Below are 22,517 nucleotides of genomic sequence, written 5' to 3'. Positions count from 1 at the left end.
ACCTGGGCTTTGTCTTCAGTTATTTCTCCAGGGCATCTTCTGTGCAATGCAAATGGGGTACCCAGGGGACCATGGGATGAACTGTATCAATTTCATTCCTGTGTCTATCCGAAGTTCTCTCTTTTGATAGGAACTTGATGTTTTGAAGCGTTACCTGAGCACTGCTCTCAGTCTGTCGTTTGTTTAGGCTCGATGAAATGCTTAAAGGCTGTAGTGATGCAGAAATATTTTCCCTATCCAAAATATATATATGTATTTCTGAATATTTAGGGAAGCTGGTGAAACTCTTCATACCTTTCTGCTCCTTGAAGTCTGTGGTAACTCTTTTGTATGCTGCTTCCTTCCAGCTTTATGTACCACATGGTACCAAATTACTGTAGCAGAGATTGGGAAACCTCTGTTTAGCAGGTCTGGTTTATGGTTATGCTAAAAATAGAAGTGAAATGTGTAACTCATTTCAAGAACAATTTCTTCACTGAGATCACAGGATCATTTAAAGCTGTCCAAACACTTAGAATGAGTGTCCAGATAGTCTGGATTTATGTTGGGGTTTTTTTTGTTGTTTTTTTTTATTTTTTATTTTTTATTTTTTCAGGAAATTTGGAAGTGGGACAGCTTACTCCCTGTAGATGATTCATATCTTTATGTCATAGTTTGAAGTGGTTCACCACACCGTGGTCACAACTCCAGAAGTGTCAGATGATCATCAGACATCACTCCTGCCTGTAAGACTGATTGATTTTTCCAGCTTTCTAGAGTTTTCATAACTTACTAACCTCTCCCCCCAAACCCAAACAATTTAGGTTCAAGAACAAGCATTAGGAAACTGTTTACGAAATAATTAATATATTAAATTCCCCAACAGACAAAGCTCTTAAAGCCAGAGCTCTGGGGACTCAAGTGAAGAGATACTGCTCCTGTTATGGAGTCTAAAAGCACTTTTACATGTTCCTTTGCAAAGGTTTTATCTTTTCCAGTTTTAAATCTTTTTGTCTAGACAGCAGTAAGTAACTGGCATACCTTTCAGTCAAGAATGGTATGGTTAAGTCTTTCAGATAAATATAGCTGGATGTTTAAATACAAAAATAAATGTCTAAAGCTCTACTTATTAGTAGCATCTGTCTCGTGCTTGATGTGTACTTCTCAGAAATATTCTAATACCTACAGAGGCTATATTTAAGCAACCTTGCTTCTGCTTTGGCGATCACATGTCATGCACTGCCTATATTGTTGATTTTGTTGCTAAGCCCCGCTGTGAGTTCTAGTTTCCAGTGTTTCAGGTTACATGTTTAAACCTGGCCTTCCAACTGTTTCACACTATCCTGCGTGTCCCCGTCTACTAAAGCTGATACTCTGGAGGCCCTCTCTTTCCACACTGATCCACATTGGCATGAAAAATTGAGTGGAAGGAGGAGTTAGGATTACAGATTTTTCATTTACGATAGTTGTTAACTTTCCACTTCGGAAATGTCACTAAGAGGAAGCCTTAGGAAGCACATACTGGGTGTATGTGGTCAGCAGATCGGCCTCTGCCACCTTCCCCCTTTCCTGGAGAATTGCAGCCATAAAGGAACAAAACCCAGAAAATATGATGAACATGGTAGACATCAAAGCTGAGAAAGCAGAGAGAACTATAGAGAAAAACATTCTACTTTCAAACTCTTTCCTATAAGCCTTCGATTTGACGTGTTTTTTTAGGACAGAAAAGGAAAACTTTGATCTTATGGATTCTTCTCTGGAGGATTATATTTAGGCCCACTTGCGTTACTGGAAGAGAGCTCCCTGTACACCTGTGAGGTTTCAAGTAACTTACAATATAAAGCGTCAGTGACTTCCACTGGGACTTGGGCTATCCCAGTTAAATTGTGTACATGATGACATATCAGTCAGCGTGACAGGGCTTCATTTCTGCAAGTAGAAACCCCTCATGCACTGTGTTATGGAAATTATTGCTCTGTGCCAAGAAACTTTATGTTACTGCATCAGGCACAACTCCATTCCTTTGGCTCTCTCTGAATATTTTCTGTACGTGGCTATGGGTAGTTTGTATTTCTTCAGTGAAATAACTCTAGAGTCTGTATAAGTGTTTTGATGCATTGTGAATTTTTTTGGCAACATGTTATTACTCCTTTGATTAGAGCAGCCACTGTTGTTTGTTTTTATATTTAGAGCAAAGAAATACAAACATCCTTACCATCAAGAAGGCTAGGCGGGGTAGTACTAAAGGTAGGTTGTTTTTAATCTCTGTACTGCCTGTATTCTAAGCTTATGTTTGTGTGTGCCTGTTTTACCCTCTGGTCCAGCAGAAGTTGCTGTTTTTCAGGATGCAATAAAATCTATTTTCTGAAGACTTGCTTTTGGGGGTTGAAGGGCAGAGGAGAGAAAAAATCCAAGCTGAACAAATCCATACGCTGAAGTTGACTTTACCTTAGAAAAGTTGCTTGGATTTTCATACCCTTACACCAGTTCATTGATCTACATGCCAAAAAGAGCTGGTTGGTTTTGATTTACAGATTCTACATTGTTTAGGAGATTATAGTCTAATTCTCCTTCTGCTGTGACTAGTCAGGGCATGAACTGCAGTCTTAATGATAGGCACTGCATTTCTGGATTTTAGCATGCCAGGCAAGGAAGTCACTTCAAAGTAAAGCTGAAACACGTGAAGAAGAAGCTGTGGGGGAGAGAGCACCAGGAGGAGGAAATTAGATTGACCTTGGCTTATTAAAGAGTAGCACGCACTGATGAATCAGTGAATTTAGGCACCACTAAAAGGGATACTATGGGGTGAAAATGGTATCTGTTTTTTATTACTAGAGTTGGTGCGAAATAGCAAATGTAAGAAAAAGGCAATTTGGAAAAGGGTTCAATTTTAATGGGAAAAAGTTTTGTTGCCAATGGTTGTTGGTAGTATTTGTGTTGGAGTTGTGTTCAGGGTCTGCTTTGAGATGAGAGCACAGGGAGGAGCCACACTGCACTTTTCACTCTCTGCGTGTCTAAGAAAAGAGTCTCTGTCTTCAGTGGTTCGCAGCTCCCACAGAGGTGGGATAAAGGGAGTTCCTGCTTACAGACAGCATCGAGGGCAGGAGCTTAACTGCAAGACTTTGAAAATGTCCTTCAAATTACTTGGTAAAATGTAGTTTATGAATGTGTAAAGCTGCTCTAGGCATTTTGGTTTCATTCAGATTTTTCTGTTTGTTTTCTTTTTTCTCCCCCCCTTCTCAAGGCTGGCCTGAGCTCTTAAAAGGCACTGTAGTTTAGACCTTTGTATTTTAATAACATTTGGCTCTTTCTAATCTCTTACCTTCAGACCACTCCATATGCTATTACAGCACAAATGAAGTACAAGAAGCCCTTGGTTAGGACTCTGGATATTTCTTTGTAATAGACAACTTATTTGCTATATTTTGCCTCTTTGTAGCCAAACATGATCCTCTTTCCTTTTGTACTTTAAACGATTTCCTTAATTACTTCTGGAACTAATTTTTGGGTTGTTGCTTGCTCAAAAGTAGTCTATTGTGTGGTCTAATGACAAAATTTGAGCAGATTAGGCTTGCTAGTACTTGCTTCTATCTAAAATAGATAAATGTCACTGTGAAGGCTGAGTTTCGGACACAATATTTACAATTATAAACTCAGAAGTTGCATTCTGTGCATTTTCTTCAATAGCCAATTAAGATGCTTTGTCCTGATTTCAATCAGTAAATTTGCTCATTAGAGCGCTTTTATGTAACCACTTTTTGATCGAGACATCTGTGGAAAAGTGACAGTGAAAAAGTGATAACTAAGGGAAAGGTTAACAAGTTAAACTAGACACTAAACTCAAAATTATTTCAATTTGTGAAGCATTAAAGCTGTCCTAGGTATAAAATAATTTAGATTTTGATTCACCAGTTCATCTTCGTTTTGGAAACATGTCTGTCTGGGGACTACACAGAGATTTTCATTTAGGTGTGTGCCTCTGCCCTGTTGAATCAGCCCAGTGTTCTTCTGCTCACCTGGAGATCTACTTCCTCTAATAGGCGGAGGCCAAGTTTGTTTTATAACTTGAATATTAATGTATATTAAGAAAGCCAGATTTCTTAGGGGAAGGTTGATTTAATCTGAAAGCCAAAACACTTCCAACTGGATACGCTTACATCCCAGCTGCACACGCGCACATTCTTTACTCCCTGGCAGTGAAGAATATGCGATGAAGCAAAGATTTCTCTGACGTCAGCATTGTAGAGCGCCTTTCTTCTTTCCCTCCTTCTCTTCCCTACCCTTCAGTTTTGGATTCAGGGGTCAGAGAGGTTCAGTTTGGGGATTGAATTACAATGTTGTCACTATTTTGGAAAGGAAAAAGCTGGCTGAAAATCTGAAACCTTTTTTTCTCCCATTTTGCGCAGTAAGTATCCCCACAAGTAAAAATATATGGATGCAACTGTGGTGCCAAATTAGATGCTACCAAAAGCATGGTAGCTTTAAAATTGTAGAGGTATGTGAAAGACTGTTTAATCTTTTACCTGCTGTATGTGATATAATAACATTGGTATATGTTGAGCAACCGTTTGGGATTTTATATATCAAACAGAGTCTGTGTATTTGGAAATTTAATCCTCGTGAAATATTTGACATCCTGAATGGGATAATTGACACAAGGACACTAATTAGGGAGTTGTAATTCAGAAGGTTCTGATCATGTACTTTATACTGACATGTATATTGTCCCCCTGGTAACAGCGTTAATGGTGCTTAGACATGTGCATCAGGAAAAGAGAGCGTACCCCTGGGAGCTCTGGAAATCAATCTCCTATGTAATGCCATTTTTATAATGCTGTACAAGGAGCAGATTTACACATTTTTCCATTTATTACACTGATCATACATAAAATATTCTGGCTTTGGAATAGTTTGACTCAGCTGGTGTTTTCATTCTTAAAAATCTGCAGTGAATAATATCTTCCCCTGAAACTGAGCTTTTCACCTAAAGTGCTTTGCAGTTCTCAGTGTTCATGTGAAATCTGGGGTAAATCTATTATATTCAGCTGAACCGAGTCCTGTTTACCTTATGCAGGGATTATTTCATCAGCTCCTGAAATGCAAAACCTTCTGTGGCAAGAGAGAAAAGGCAGTCTTGTGACTGCGGCTCTGACCTAAAGGACACACTGTCTCCAAGTATGATTTCATTCAGGTAGTGGGAGCAAGAGCTGCATTAAAAAAAATGAAAAGATTGGCCTTAGGCAGACAGGTGAGCTCAGTTTTTTCTCTCTTTTCCTCCTGGCTTTGCGATCACACTACACACATAATCAGACTGTCTGCCTGCTCCAAACAGAGCATTCCTTTATGGCATTTCAACAAATCCGAGACCTCTTGGACTCCATTTCCTCGTCTTTACCAGACTTTTCAAACTTTCTGCATGATCATGAGGCTTAAGTCAGGCAATACTTTTAAAGCATTCATTTGCTATATGGTAAGTGAATACAGAGAATTATTAGTTAATACTGCTTAAGGTGCAGTACTCTACCACTGTAGAAGACAGAAAAGCAAAGAACAGGCTAAAATCCATTTAAAATTGCTGGAGTCTGGCAAAATGTAGTTACTGAATTTAAAACCACCTGGGGGATACCGATCTCAGTCTTGAAAAATGTGTAGAGGGGTTTTTAACTTTTACAAAATTAAACATTTTTTAGTCTCCTTGTCTGCAGTTTATCCAGAAGCTGGCTCTTTCTGCAGTACAGTGTGTCCTCTGATGCTCATGTTTGGACGTTGCTTCAGCAATGACTCAGAGTTCCAGCTATTGTTTCACTAACACCAGTTCCTGCCATGCTGGGGGTTTCCCCTCTCATCTCTTTCCCAAATTATCAGCCAGACCCAACCCTCTTCTGTTCATAAAATCTGACAGGAGGCCCCAGATTGGGCTAGGATGGCTACGATATACTATGTATGCAATTCTAGTGCTGCCCAGCTACCCTGCAGAAGAAATAATTGTTAGTCATTTTCATATCCGACATAGGAACGCAAATGCTTTGAGGCACCAATGAGAGGAACAGTCATTGTGATACAGCGCGGGCGGCACCACTGTCAAAGACTGCGTTTTGGTACAAGTACCTCCTGTAATCAGCGTATCTCACAGCTCTGCGTGGCTTCTCTGCAGAAGAGTCTCACTGTCATTTCTGTAGTTCACTTGAGGGGAAAAAGAGGCACATAGGCTTAAAAATGTTAAGAATTACCGGTGTACAAAGACCCATGCAAAGCATGGGGAAGACCTTTTGCTATTTAAACAGAAATATGGACAGAGAGAGAGAGAGAGACAGTGTGTCTCGGAAACAAGACATCAAGTGGGTTGCTCTACTGCAGCTGTAAATTCAGACTGGATGTGACTGGAATAGAGCTGAGGGTATCAACTTCATATGTCCTGTAGCAAAAGGACATGGAAAATGGAAAAATGAACACGTGAGCACGTACAGGCTAAGCCAATGTTTTAAATGCATCCATGTCACCACAGCCAGCCACCTGGGCTGGAACCTGTTATCATTTGGCCTAATGCTAGACATGCCTTTCACAAAACTATTTATGACAACTCTCATCTGTGCAACACACATGCCACTGTGATAGGACTGCTAACGCGAACTTCTCTGATACACTTCATCTCATCAGGGCTAATGAGACTAGCCATTACACGTGTTCAGAAGTGTCCGTGACTTATGGCAACGGCTACAGCTCATATGGTTGCAATCGTCCTTGCATGTGGGTATTTCCATAAGATTTTTTGAAGTTTTTTTTGTAGCTTCTTATGGAAATACAGAAGAAATTGTTAATTTGCCTTGTGTATGGGCTTTTCTCATAATTAATAATTTTCCATATTAAGGTTAACCCTACCTCTTTTTTTCACCTGCATTTACAGTTATTTAATCATCTGCAAATATGGATTATAGTCTCTTTTGAGAAGAAGCTACATGCCCGTTACTGCTCTGAAAAGCATAGGGCACTCTGAAGTGTCATATAATAGTGGCACTCATCTTAAATCACATCTTTTTTGTACGTCCTTAACCTTGCACCTCAACAGCAGTCTAAATTCAATTCATTCACTATTTAGTACTATCCTCAGAGAAGGGCTAAGAGGTGGAATGAGCAGGTCTCCTAGTCAGCCTGAAGAGTTGCTTGGATGCTTCAGCATGAGATACACAGATTTCCATTTTGAGTGCCTTTAAGTGCCCTGTTGGTAAATTCTGGCAGTAATAAATATGATTATTCTGCTTGAATCTTAAACTTTCCATAGGCTTTTTTGATTTTGTGTTGCTTACAGCGCTTGGACACTCAATATAACAGAGAACAATGCTTTATTAAAACAAGCTGCTGTATAAAATGTGTGCTTACTCAGCTGGAAGCTACTTGGCCATTTCTGCTGTTGCTCTCAAGTTCCAGAGCTGCAGCTGGAGTTGGGTTAATGTAGCATAACTTTCCCAAGAGCCTGCAATAGGATTTGTCGTTTTTCTGCTACATAGCCTCATCTTCCAAATTAACCTGAAGACAAATGGGATCTGTTTATTTGCTACTTTTCTGCGACAGTGTATTTGGCTGTCATAGTAGTGTCTGCTTTATATTTTAGGCAAACCTGAGTCCCAAAGGAGCTGGCTAACTAAAACCAGAGAATACCCTCTGTGCAAAAAGAGTCAATGGCACACTTCAGCATGCAACACGACAGGGAAAAAATCAACAGAAAGAACTGAAAAATCTTGTGAGAGCTGGCATGTGTGCCTGATCTTTGGTTCAATGTCTTCCCATCCTTCTCTAGGCATGTGGCATTCAGTTATGAGTACAGAATCACAGAAAACCTGAACAACAATAGCAGCAGTGTGGAAATCAACCCATGTACCCACACTTACTGAGTGGTTCCAGAATATGTGGGAAATTCTATTGATGGAAAAGCTGATTCATACAGTTCTCCTTACCTCAAAAGTACGACAAAAAAATCACTCCTGTACACAAGTATATTTGGAATTAGTCCACTGAATATGCCAGGTGCTAACAAACAATACTCTTGACTATATTTTTATCACGAAAACAAAATATTTGAGAATAAAACTAATGAAAAACAAAGCCGATAACACGGTGTGCTGCGAGTAGATCAGCCTTTAAAAGAGAGGATTGACAACTGTTACCCTCCCTTTTCATTACTCCTTGAAGACAGACTGAAACAGTAGTGGATGTGCAGCTTGTCGAACTGCTAGATCTGTACTATTATTCAGGCTGTGATGCTGACAGTTCAAGTTCTTACTGACCAGGCGTGCCCCTGGAGATGCCTGTGCAACTTGCCTCATGTCCTGTACTGTGCTCTATAAGAGAAAGGAGAGCACTGTGAAAATGAGATTGTGATCCAGCACCGAGCACCCAAGCCAAAGCTCATTGGTACTAAAAGGTGGATTACTTACTGCCCTTAATAGATCCTGAAAACACGGCAAATTTTTTTTAAAATAGGTATCTGTGTTTCTGCTGACCTAGCTTTTTGGAAAGAGGGAAACTGCGTTCACAGAGAGACATTGTGATTCAGTACCTTGCACATTTAGAATGAAGTAGCACAGGAAAGTAACTTTTTTCAACGCCTCCAGCTTGTATGAAGCAAAACAGATTTTTAGCATTACCACTTGGGACAAGCTGAAGCCATTTCAAAGACATACAAAACTTACAGATAAGATTACAGAAATAGTGTAGAGAATTCAGCTTAATATTGCTTCATTCAACACTCCAAACTAAATTTTTGCATTACAGCTAAAAATATCAATGAGTGAGTACCTAATTCCCTGTGGTTGGCCATATATCTGCCTAGCGTCTTTTATGGCAGCTGCTGTAAGACCAACCAACCAGCTATTCCTCAGGAAGACCACAGCCTCCTCCCACCTGCTGTTTACATCCCCACCTATTTGGCCACAGGGCTAGCCAGGGGAAGGAAATGGCCTTGCACTACATACGCTTATGCGATGCAGTACAGTGTGTTAGAAATAAATGAACTGGTTTGCTGAGGGTTGAAGTTAACTTGGGGTCTTTGGTTAACTGTGACAGAAGCCACACTGGGTTTTCAGCTACATGTTCTCCATAGGTGGAGGGAGCAGGTGACAGAACCCGCTCAAAGTAGCAGTCTCTCTCCTAACCCAAAATTGGATTAAAGCAAATTAGTTTGAGAGAAATAATTTAAAAAGCCAAAAGTGTAGGAAAAGCCTCCAGGTGACATTGTGTCCATGGAAATATTAGGACAAGTTTGCTCTTCTCTGTGTATGAACGTTGACCAACAAACAAGCTGCTTTCTTTAATCAGCAATGGCAATGGTGATGAGGTGGTTGTCTTATTTTTTTGACTGGACTTCTTTAATGAGATAAACCCTTAGCACTATTACAAGTGTTGAAATGCGTCAGTAACAGCAATATCAAGAGTGATGGAAAACTGCACTATTGTACATTTTTGGTAATGTGGGGAGAAGATGTAACTTTCAACTTTTTAGAAATTATTTTAGACTCCGTACTAATAATAATTAAAAAAAAATAGTGAAAACCTTAGTATTCAGTGAGGTAAAAATACGCCTATGGGTGACACGGTTTGGTCTGGATTTCAGAAGGAAGTTGAAGAGTGCAGCTTCAACTCCAGGGTCTAATAGGCTGTGAAAGAACAAGATGTGAAAGATATGCGCAAACAACACATGTGACAAATTCCTTTGAGAAAGTTATTACTCCTTTTCCATTTCATTTGGAATGAAAAGAGAGTCAAACAGCCTATTCTGTTGTGTTCACATTTGCTAACTGTTTACACTTCCTAGTTAATTACTTTCTATAGTTTAATGGAAAGAAAAACCCAAATACCTTGTTTTAAAGGCTTACATTTGCCATACCAAAGTACTCGCGAAGTTCATGTTCATTTGTACCGTTCAGTCCAAACTGGGATCTTTCAGAGATTTGAAGAAAAAAGAGCAAATGCCAAAATAGACTTTAAAATGCTTCTCCTGCTGAGACAACATCAGATAGGAAATGAAAGTTTAACAGTTCAAATAGGGAATATTTCTTCAGCTTCTGGGGCAAGACAGAGTTGCTCAGGAAGTGTGGCATTTTGCCAGAGCAGGGAGCGTCCAGGAACTGAAAGAGAACAGGACTGGTGACCCTTCACTGCCTTAGACCAGCTGTTGGAGAGAAGGCAAGCACTGGTGTGTGCACTGCTACGGGAAAGAGAAGAAACAAGAGTACATGGAAGTTGTCACATCAGCATTAGGCTGGGAATGTGTATCTTTTCTGGTGGGAACGTAATGTTTTTAGAGTTTGTTGGGTTTTTTTTCCAGAGTGTTCTTTTATAGGCTATAGCTACATTGATACTCTTCCCCCCCGACAACCCTACCTATATTTGTGTGTTTTCCTGCAAAATACTGGGTCATTCTTATGTGGTCAGAGACTGAATATTGCAGTTTAAAATTACTTGAGAAGTATAAAGGCATGCCCTGGGGAGTTGGTTTCTCCCTGTCCACCCTAACTAACAGAGAACTTAGACTAAAGAAGAATCAGGAACGGTAGTTGCTGTGTTTTGGGGACCCTAATGCTATTCACCCATTCTCATTCCTGTCTGGATCTGCTCTGTAAAGCAATCTGAACTGAGTGATAGGGACCAAGTGCATGGGGATTCAGCTGACTAGTTGTTGGTTACCTGCTCTCCGTACTGGCTGAGTTGGAGGGAAGCATTTGAGCTATCCCTGCCTGTGCTTCACACTCCATGGGCTGCAGGAAGCCTATGAAGCAACGTCCTGGCTTGTTGGGCAACCCAAAATCATCCTGGGACATTTGCTGCCTTCCCAAACACCACTCAATGTACTTTTGCCTCTGGATTGCTCGGCCAACCAAAAAAAAAAATTAATATTCAAATGTAGCTAAGAGGAAGGGGAAGCTTAAGGCATGCACGCTGTGGTATTGCAGATAGGTTCACAGGGCACTTGAGGATGGGCCTATTTCAGTTGGAGTAAAAAAGGAAGAGCCAAATGTTCAGTGGAGGACATGCGCTTGTTTAACTTGCACAGTGCTGACACACAGTGGAGGGCTCCGCCATCCCCTTTCTGAAATTCACTCCAGTCCCCAACAGGGAAAGAAAACATAATTTTGAGTCCAGAGGAGGCACTCAGCAACCCTAGAAGGAGCAACAGCTGTTGAGCCAGCTACAGAGAGGGCTAACCAGAAAACACTGAAAGCTGACATCAAACAGACGAGAATGGAGCAAAGAAGCAAGAGGAGACAAAGGGATGCAGCCCAATGGGCTGTCTTGAACACAGTTCTCTCTTAACCCTGAGTGACTTGGGTTTGGTACTAGAGTGGGAAGTTTTCATAAAACATTATTAGCCCTGAATGGATATCTGATTCCATTTTCTTAATTTTCACTGAGGTATGTTCATTTATACCACTGAGGGACCCTGTTTTCAAAATACTTTTACATCTAGAAAGTTATAACTATCCATACTGCTATATAACTTTCTTCTAGGAGGGGAAGGGGCAAATCCACTACAAGTAATTGTTAAGCACTTCTTATCCGTATTGCCTGGATAAGAATTACAGAGCATGGCCTTTTTTGAAACTCTTCTCTTCTCACCTGTATGGGCATGATGCTGCTAGCTTAAATGAATTTCCTTCTGTTTCAAAATAAGTACGTGAGAGGATACTCCTAATGTTCTTGTCCAAATTGATAGTGCTACGTCCTACCCTGGGAGTCATAAACATTTGCTGTATTCTTCAGAGATATGTATTTGCAATTAGTCATCCATACGAAGGGACTATTTAAGACAAGCCTTTCCCCCAAAGCAGTTAATTCTTCAAAATGAAAATAATCAGATAATGAGTTCATTTCCGATTTCACATTCAATGCCAAACATTTTTGTGTAAACAAGATATGCTGGCAGAGCTCTGCTCTCATTGTATGTTTTTTATTAACTGGGAAACAGACAGTTGATTCTTATCCTCTCTATCAGCTCAAATAAATTACACATATTTTAGAATGAGAGACTTGTGCAAACTGGATGGCTGGTTTCAATGTGGGAGCCCATCAGCTGGTCTGTGTAAACTGTGACCAGGTCCTGCTAGCAAGAAGACAAAACCACTGAAGACCCAGCTTGGGAATCTCCCCCTCGACAGAAACTTTTACCACAGTAACTCTTATTTCTGCAGCATGAAAATAAGTAAGGCAGAAAAGAGTCTGTCTCTGGCAACTTTACCAAATCAGACAGGCCCAGCATCCGAGCTGCTGTACTGTTCCTGCTGACAGCCCCTTGGTAGTGTGAGGGAGCCCCTGAACAGCACGGGTGCTGCTGCATGGCTCCGTGCTGCTCATGGGCTGATGTAGGCAGGCTTCAGCCGTTTGCGATGCACAGGATAGCAGATACTGCAAGGTAGTTTGGGGTTGCATTTTAAAGAGGTTGTGGAGGGAGGTGAGAATATAGCAACCCCTGGAGTCCAGCTTTGGTCGATGGACTTGCTGTGGTTTTACAGACCTGCCAAGGAGAACAGAATCTGGCCCTGAGTCTGGGGCCCCTGAAGCCTTCAAAACCAATACTTCTTTCCATGCAGGAGAAGGCGAGAAGAGAGAAATTGAGAAGATTTGGAAGTGGTATTTATGATATATGCAATGTCAAAAGCATTTAAAGAAGATTATTCTTAAGGTGTCCCATATTTTATCAAGAGGTCAAAGTATTCCCAACAATTTCTAATTTTGAACATTGTAGATTAAAATTCAGATTGATGTCTAATGTCTCTTGTACAAATAATATTCTCCCTATCTATGTACAACAAACTCCGACATGTCATGAAGAGACCAGTCATTCATAAACATAGCAAAGCTGTCTTCCCTGTTGATCCTTTATATTAGCTTAGTGCCTAGGTTGACGGTGCTAGATCCTGTCCAAACTGAGAACGTAAAAACAATCTCTGCGCTAAAGAGCTCACAGTCTAAACATACAACAAAGAGTCACGAGATGGAGACAGACAAGAGGAGGGAGTAAAAACGCAGCAATATCGATCAGCACAGTCTAAGTGCAGCAGTAATCGCACCGCAGCTAAGGTTTTAAACGGTTATTGCCGGAAAGGAGCATTTCAAGGTAAGATTTGAAAGAGAGCAATGTGGTTATTTTTATAGATACGTATCTATTTTTTAAAAAGAGTGAGAAGCAGTGTCAGAGAAAACAGTTTGTCTGAATCAGGACTGCATTTTTAGGAAGTCATAATTGACCCTAGAAGTCTCAGATTCAGATGTTGAACAAAGAAAAAAGGATCAGTAGGGTTTATTAAATTGATCATTTTTTCTGATGTACAAAATAACATCCATGACAATAGAGGATGTAACAGAGCTACATAGGTGCAGCTGGAGGAAGACACTGGCTCTGTAAGCTCTAGATATGTCCTGGCTCTGACAACTTCACTGTTTAGCTTCTGAGGACTCGTTGAACAGAATTTGCCTGCCCTTTTGCAGGGGAATGGAACAGAGGGAGGCGGGTGTCTATGAAATAAACCCAATCAACGTTGTGGTATCTGGGAAAAACAATATTTGCAGCATGGTCTCCAGACAGGAGAAGCCTGGGGTATTAGTAACGTGTGACTGGAGACAGTCTCAGCAGTACAGCTCTTGCTGTCAAGAGAATAAAGGAGCATCTTGAGAGAACTGCTCCTTTCCAATCCTCTCCTTAGAGGGGGAAAAGTGCAAATATTTTTCTTTCTGCTGTCATTCTGAGGATGAAGCCACCATTTGGATTTTCCTAACCCAGTGTTTAACTTTCAGATGACAGAAATACAACAGTTCACAAGAACCTGGTCTCAGCCCTCATACATATGCTAGTTAACACTTTCATGGCTGAGTTGAGTGTTAAATAAATCTAAGCTGCTTAAAAAAGAATTTGGCAAATTACAACTACCCTGCTCAAAAAAGAAAAAAACCAACAACAAATAAAGGTATGTATCTCTGCTCTTTCCTTTTTAAAGACCTTCTCAGATTGTTTTCTTTTTCAGTAAAATCCTGATTTGGAAAGCTGTTGTCCGGAGGCTGTATTTGCGTAACAGCAAGTAGGGTGAACCTGCATTGTCTAGTATTGAGGAAAAAATAACCTTCGTAGAAAAGGAACAAAAGAAAGAAATTTCTGGTTCACACTTGTTGTTTCAGAACTTGTTTTGTATTCTATTTGCCTCCATTTACAGCAACTTACGTACTATGTGTTTTTTCAGGGAAAAACCTGTGATGAGAGAACATTCGGAAAAACACTCAGCTTCACTGCAGGGCCTATTAAGGAACTCCACTGCAAAAACCCAAAAATGTTACACCTGAGTGGGGTGATATTTTTCTTATGGTTCTTAATGCTTTACCATCTGGTTTGCCAGCCCATTCAGCTGTGAACGTGTATTTGGTACTAGCACCCCATTTCATCAGATAGGAAGGTCACCACATGGTATAACCTTTCGTTGACTTCTACGCTCCAGTCACTCTAGAATATATGTATGGCATTTTGAGTAGGAATACTCCATTTAGACGAGTCCCCTGCTCGCTCCAAGGTCTGCCACAGAGGGAACGTCTCCCTACCCGGACTCAACCGAGAGGGCCCCCACGTCCAGGAGAAATGGCTCAGGACCAGCGCTGTGACCTCCAACTGAAACATGAAATACTGGTTTGCCCTTCAAGTGTGAAGCCAGTAAGGACTCTCTATCATAGTTTTTGAACATATTTCCAAGTATGGCAGGGTGCAGTGGCAGGCACATAATAGGACTTTTGGCATGTATTATACTGTGCTCAACAACTCCACTCTCTGATCCAAACATGCCCACCAAAAATAACTTCAGTGAACAGCTTTTATTTTAATTACTCCAGTGTGGGACTCATGAAGTTTTGCCAACAATCTGGTTTGTAAAGCGTTTTGTATCTAAGCACAGAAACCCATAGTGTATAGTTAATCCCCCACTGGGATTTTCCTGATCAAGTCACAGGTCTATTCTGCAACCTTATCTTTCTTTACCTATCACTTGCTCTTAATATTGTTCACCCCATTGACTCCTTGAAATCTTGCCCTTTCTTGGCTCCTGTGACTGTTCTTTCCCAGCTTTCCCCCCTAATTTTCTCTTTTCCCTTTGAGCTCCACATTTAGTGGTTCTTGGTGGCTATTTGGTTGTTCCCCAGAAGCTCTGATCTCTGCAGGGCTCTCAGTGAGGTCTGTGTGTGGACTCTCCTCTGCTCCCTTTACGCTCTCTGTCCAACCTACCACAGGGTATAATAACCAAACTGCACTTTTGCCAATGACTTGCAAATCTGCCTTTTCCTATCTGATCTCTTTCCTTTCATCACTGAGTTTCTGTTTTCTTCCTCGCCTGTCCCCCTCCTCCAATCTCCTTCCCTTCCTCCCCATGTCATAAATCATAAAGCAAACACAAGAAAAAGGAAGTCCCTGTGGTCTGGTAGGATGAGCTGCTAGGTTCTGCAGAACACTTCCAACCTGAGTGGGTTGACTCTGGTCATCCGTCTCAATTGGCTGTGTTGGACTATTTATTTAACCCTTTGTTCATCAAACTCTAATTTGCTTTGTGGGGAAGAACGTGCAATTCAGGACATGGTGATGGTGCTGTATTTAAGGAAGTACTTACTGTTACTTTGTAAATAGCCTCAGATAGCAAATAAATTCTCCCCTTAAGAAGATTAAATATGAAAGACAAAAATAAAAAAGAGATGATATGATGTTTAGTTGAGGTTAGGTTCATTTCCTTACGTTCCTTTCGTAAGCATTCCAAAAGAAACAGCTTTAGAAGAAAGAGGAGGAACTTTCCAGAGCAGGATAGCCTATAGCCTGATAGTTTTTAGCACAGGTGTGGATCATACAGGTTCAGCTGTCTTCATGCCTAGAGGGAACTGAGCCCAAGTCTCCTGCCGTCTGAGGGAGTGTAGGGCTATTGCGTAAAGCAGGCCTGGCAGCAACAGCACCCGCTTTTCTTACTGTTTTGGTGGAGGAGGGTGGAGATCCCTGCCTTGAGATAGGTGACTGAATTCCAGAGAGGCTTAAGGTAATTCCAATATCCTCCACATTCCCTAATGGCTAATTTGGGCAGCTCCTGCCCAGCCCTCTGTTTGGGGCGTCTGTATTCTCCACTTCCCAAAGCTTGGGATACCGGCACTCAAGCACGCTCCTAGCAGTCAGGAGCTGCAGTTTTCAGCGCTGTGGGGCCTAAACACTGCTTGTTGTCCAGGATGAAATATTTATCTCTATTTATGTAAAAGCTTAGCTCTAGAGCGTCTTGTGTTTGGTTTCCTTGATAAGTGCTACTAATAATAACAATATGGACAATATGACATTTATATGCAGCATTCTTATTACTTTCGCGTGCCATCTGTTACAACACCTATAACAGTGCTTAAAATTTATGAAGCAAAACCAGGGGAATGTCTTTGCACCAACTAAGGACAGACAAGACGTATACTTTTGTGAGAATCCCTTTGCATTCAACATATTTTCAAACTACTGCTTACTAGCATGCTACTCGGTGTTTGACTAAACCTGAAATACAATATCTAATACTGGTATTTTCATTTTGTCTCACGTTTGGACTGTGCACTGGTTCTGCTACCTTAAGTTTCTGTGCATAGGCAATGGGGAGTGTACAATAGGGGATTTTCAAAGGTCTGGAGGTCCTTCAGTGTCAAATTACTTGAAATTCTACTTTAGCATTTCCATAAGGCCCCCAAATATTCTTGGCAATTTCCAATAGTCCTTGTCCCAAAGCATTTGAAATACATTTCAGATGTGCCGAGAATAATAAAACTAAAAACAGAGAGAAAAAAGGAATGAAATAATACAGGCTATAGTTAGAGGAACAGTGATTATTCAGGTATTCAGTATTTTATTTTTAAGCCTCGGATGGAAGTACGCTTCACTTTTAATGATCTTTTTTATAGACTCACGGATTGTGACAGTGTAAGAAATGTTTCTAGAAGTCAGATTTGAACTAGAGGAGGGCTTTGCATGAAATCTGAATGGTTTTTAGAGACAGAGTTGCAAACATTAGACTTCGTTATCTAATACAAATAGTGGAAACAAAAGGGTACATTGATCTCCTTCTCATCTGTTTCTTTTTTCCAAATTTACTGGTGCGTTTGTCCATCTGCAATTAAAAATATTGGTAACCAAGAAACTTTTGCCTTACGGTAAGTGCAAAGAAAACAGAGCAAAAAGCTTTGCTTTATAGTTAGCAGAGGGATGCTGCAATGTTTAAGCAAGTATCAGCCAGTAGCTGTTTTAAAAAAAATAAACTGAAATAATGAAAGAACTTCTACTTTAAAAATTTTAAACTTTTAAAAAGCAACAACCTCGGATCATGTAGATTTGGTGCCTACTCACTGGAAAGTCACCAAATCTCACTTGTTTTGCTTGGGCCTCACTCAAACATAACTGGCCTCAAGCTAGTAAGCAAGCCAGCAAATGTCCTGGCTTGTAAAGAAATCTGATCCAACTCTGTAAACTGAACCCAGCCTAAGAGCAGTGGTGAGGGGAACATATGGAAAATTAATGACAGATAATAGAATGGTGGGACAGCCTTAAATAAAAAAAAAAAAAAAAAAAAGATTGTTATTAAGTTTATGCAACAATTCCAGCTAATGGTCTTTTGGCTGCAGGGTGTTTTGTGTTAAGAAAGTTACAGAGTAGCTGGGCGTTGCTTTGGACTTTGCCAGCACCTAAACTCTAGAAATGGCTGCTTGCGGTGCTTTTGCCCCTCTGCAGCCTGAAATTCCCCTTTGCCTGTTCTTAGTTGATACCTGTAGCAGAATTGCTTTATAAGCTGGTTCAGCTGCAACAGCACTTTGGGAAGTACAGAAGTTCTGGTTCCACCTGTTTAAATAAATGGGAGCCTCAGGAAGAGGAGTGGATTGGAATTTGCTTGGGCTCAAACTGGGTATAACAGCAAAAGCCAGGCTGAGAACTACAAGCCTGGCCAAGCGCGAGGAGGAGGAGGCGGTATGGGCGGTGTGTGTGTTTTCTTTTTCCTTTCTGTGGACCTCCAGGCATTTTGCAAAGATAAGCAGCAGCTCATGGTGTGATGTCACGGATGGGGAAACAGTCCCAGAGAGCTTGTAGCTGCACAGCCCCTCTCTAGTGGAGGAAGTGGGTTTCACAACAGAAAGGAAAGAATCATTTTGAGGAAAGTGTATGTATTTCTGAAATACTCAAATAGCATATTTATTTGGCTGATGGCCTGGGATGCTCACCTAGGGTAGACTTTGAAACATGGCAACATACAATAGTTATTTTGTACCAAGAGAAAAATTATGGTTTTCCTCTTATTCCTCCACTTTTCTTTTATTGAAAACCAGCTAAAATACTAATGTTCTTCCTGCCTGGACCCTAAAATGTCTCTTGCTCTGCCTGTGTTGTTTCTGAAGAATAAGCTATTCAGAGTGCAGGAGCATCAATTGCCTTTATTGCTGACTAACTCGGGTGTCTTCATTCCTTATCACCAGGTCCAGCCCCCTGCGTCTTTAACAGACCATGCAGTGCAAGGGTGGCCCAGGTGATTCTATGTGGTAAGCTGATGCCTCTCATGCAGAATAAGGTTTTAAGGAGAAACGGCAAGGACAGAGGATGAATGTCAGGTGGTGGTCTCCATCTCTTTATTGCCAAATAACATACTATGGCTGCTGGATTATTGTCTTTGTCTCCTGGTGAGTAACCTAGCAGGAAGAGCACAGCTTATGCTTTTGTGGTTGTAGCCTCTCTGCAGGAGAAAACTTGTTTGTGTTGTTTAGTCTTAAGTTTGTCTCTTCTCCTTTCTTTTGTAATCTGAAATGAGGACTGTATGCTGTGATCCTTGCAAAACCATTCCCATTTCCAGGGAATACATGATAACAGTAGCTCAGTATTTAAAGTATTCCCCATTCCTTGCTCACACTTGTAGCATGGGGTATTGCACACTCTGTTATCAAGTAAAAAGCGAAGTGTCAACTGAAGTGGAGTGACAGCAAAAAGTGTTTCATACATGGCTGTGATAGAAGAGCAGACCCCCACCCTGCTGAAGAATAGCAGTATTACCACACATATTTCTTTCTGCATCCATCCTGCTGTACATGAGCAAATGCTGAGGTTTATTTGCCCACTCAGAGACCCTTTAGGGCCAAAAATTGTAGAACTCACCTGATCATTTGTTGTTTGTTGGTTTTTTTTGGGGTTTTTTTGGTTTTTTGTTTTTTTTTTTTTTTTAAAAGTCTTGTTGTGCCATTTAACGTACTTTTTTTTTTCTTCCCGAACCTGTTGCTTCTGTGCCAACACAGTGGCTCAGGGTCCTTCCCAGAAGAGCCTTGGGAAGGTTCTGGAGAGGACCAGGCTCATCCCAGACTCCTGAAAAGCAGGCGCTGGGAGTCTCTGATATCAGCTCTAAGCTTTTCTTCCTGGCTGCTCAAGTCAGAGAAGAAATGGACTTTCCAGTAAAGGCTTTTAAGGTGCTTGTCTCCTTCTTTATTGCAGTTTAAAGAAATATACTGGGATTAGGGTGTCAACAAACTGATGAATTCTGTAGCTTACAGAATAGATGGTCAGATCAAATCATCATAAGGATTCATACTAACTATTAAAATTGATGCCTATAAAACTAAAAAAAATATATTAAAAAAAATCCTGAGTTGTATAGGAAGAAAATGCATGTGTAACACACAAACATGTAAAATACACATTATATATACAGATACATAGTGGTGGTAGTAGTAGTACCGGTAGTGCATCAGAAAGCCTTAACTATGTGTGTGGGGTGGGGGTGATTTAGCAGGCAGACTTTTTTTTCCTGAGAAGTAACTTTTAAACCACTTCACATGGCTCAAAGACCGGGAATCAGTATCAGCGGGGAAGGAAAGAAATGAGAAATGTTTAGAAATACCAATGTTTCCAAACATAAATATTTCCATTTCTGGTTTGATAAATCTGTTTAAATCCTTTCAGGTTCCTGTGGAGGAGTGAAACAGCCTAAAGGTAAGACTTATGACGTAAAAAGTGTTTTCTGTGACCTTGGCAAACCTATGAACTGACCAAGAGAGGTGATGGCTCCAGAGTGCACAGTGTGTGTTTTGCTTTTCTAATGTCCAGAAGATTCAATACATTTGAAATATAAGAAAAAAATTTCCTGCAGGGCAGTGGAGATGTCCTCCTGACAAGAGGGAGCTGTATTCTTTTCTCATCACCTCATAAACAGTGGGGTTCTGACTGAGGATGTTAGGTAATGCTTGCCATATACAGAACTCAAAGGGGGTATTACTTTCATTGTATAACCCTTTGAGATCTGAGGCAGTATTGTTTAACAAAGCATATTGTTTTTCCCTCTTGCTCTTACTGAGCTTTGATGCTGATTTTAGAACTTGACAGCTGTGTTTAGACTTGTTTTACATCTCTCATACAGAAGGGGGGGAAAATATAGATGTTTGGGGCAGCAGGCAACATAAACTGTGTGGAGGGGAGGGGGTAACAGAGGCAAGTTTTGCCTTGGGAAATCATAGGATGGGCCCATAATGATGAACTTCTAGTCATCCTCCTTTTGGGAGACTCCTTAGGGCTGAATGGAGTGCTGGTCCTTTATGTCCTACCCAGGAGAACTGTGTGCCTCGTAAAGGGACTCATTGTGACCTAACACGGTTGTAGAAAGGTGTGAAGTCTGACTAGGCACCGTGCTTTAGAAGGGTTCCTGCCTTTGCTTGGGATTGTGGTACAGAAAACCTTAAGAGACCCACAGAACTGCTTGACCTTTCCTGTAGTACTCTTCATTGTGACAGTGTTTAGGTATGAATATTCTGTGTGGCAAAATAATTAGGGTGAAATAATACCTATTATGAATAGACTCTGAAAAAAATCAGAACTTGTTACAGCTATTGTAATAAATGAGGTGAGAATAAACTTTTTAACATTACTTTCAAATCCCTAACTTCAAACTAAAGTTAATTCTTGTAGAATATTAACCTGCTAGCCTGTTTAAGTTCATCCTTATGGCATAGAGAGAGGTGTAAAGAGTTCATACTTGTTCAATAGCTGAGTTTTACAGATGGCCCATTTTTGAATGACTACTTTGTTCAATATCTGAAATTTCTGATGTTCCACCATTTCTACAGATACACAAGGAGAATGTCTTGAATAGGTCACACACGGAACCAGGGATTGGGGACAAAATAGGAAAAGAAAAGAAATCAAGGGACATTCAAAACTAACAAAATAGAAGTCAGACACAATCCCGTTCAAAGTCTGAATAGCTCTTTTCTCTTATCTGTTCTATCTAATGATAGAAGACCCAAGAATATTCATTCTTCTCAACTTCTGTAAGACACCATGCAAACAAGGACTCTCAATGGATTGTGTGCCACAATATTGTTTGTTTGTGTTTGTTTTTACTTTGGAAAAATTACATCTCCATGGTGTTTAAGTCATAACCCTCTCGGGAGAGGTCTCCTGAGTTTCAGCAAGATTATATCTAAAGGAAGATGCAAAACCCCAAGTCCCTTTAGATGTTTCTCTCTGTGCTGTTTATGTACATTCTTGTTTCCAAGCTGGAGTGAATCTTACGAGCGCAGAGCCTTTGTAGCAACTTCTCTGTAGGAATGCCACCTCCCCAGACCATGAGCATGTCTGTTCTGCACATGCACATCCCCCACTCGTATATGGGATGTCTTCACCTTTGTTTTCTCACCTTCTCTTCAGAATTTGTTTGCCTTTGGCAGCTGAGGGATGAGGCATGATGAGCAATCCTTGCCACCCATTGCACACACTTTGAATTAATTTTTAACTTGGTATCAGAAGCACCAGTAATTTAATAGCTACCTCTATTAACTATTTCACAACAGAAGAGTTTAGCAGGGATATAAAATCAGTATAGTTCTAAGCCAATATAATATGGTCTGTCACTGGTTGGTATCATTTGTGTCCCCTATAAATGGAAATTAGCGGTTCATAGGCCTTATTTGAGCACTGAGCATAGAACCTGCATTTATTCTCATAGAACAAAACGCAGTTCAGCATTGTCATTTCTAACCTAAGATGTCAAACAAATATGCCCATAGCTTAGGCCCCAAGTTTGGATCATCTTAGAGGGGAGAAAATCTAACAGTTCTTCAAGTATTTTGCAATAATTTAGAGCCAGACCCAAATTTCATCGCTTGTGGTGTTCTTCAGTTCCAAACCACTGTGTCTGGTAGAAATGTCTGGAATTTGGAGTATTGTATTTAAAAACAAAGCAAAACAATCCTGAATAGCCACTCTATCATTTAGCTAAACAAAATCCCTACCCACACCATTCTGTAAGGGGGGAGTGGTGAGGATGGGAGAAACGGTGGAAAAAAAATTGAAGTCAAACTGTGTATACAGTGACCAGAATTAATCGCTTTGAGGTTTGGAACAAAGATGAAAATATAAATTAAACAAAACTGCCTTTATCCCATAAAACACTTAAAATGCTAGTTACAGAATTCAGAGGGTCCAGTGTTTAGTTCCAAAGAAAACCGTATGAAAGGCCAGGAAGGCACTTCTGCTTGGTTACCCT

The 22,517-nt window shown here is 40.6% G+C and overlaps 1 long non-coding RNA gene across 1 annotated transcript; it reads left to right on the top strand.

The window, feature by feature from the left end:
• The first annotated feature begins 593 nt into the window (after positions 1–593).
• Positions 594–18,607, top strand: LOC128907453 (uncharacterized). The gene is made up of 3 exons (XR_008465619.1): positions 594–725; positions 2,170–2,226; positions 18,472–18,607. It is a non-coding gene; the product is annotated as an uncharacterized LOC128907453 (long non-coding RNA).
• The last annotated feature ends 3,910 nt before the right edge of the window (positions 18,608–22,517 follow it).

Source organism: Rissa tridactyla, chromosome 3 (assembly GCF_028500815.1).
Source record: "Rissa tridactyla isolate bRisTri1 chromosome 3, bRisTri1.patW.cur.20221130, whole genome shotgun sequence".
Taxonomy (NCBI): Eukaryota; Metazoa; Chordata; class Aves; order Charadriiformes; family Laridae; genus Rissa; species Rissa tridactyla.
This window is presented reverse-complemented; position numbering and strand designations above follow the sequence as displayed.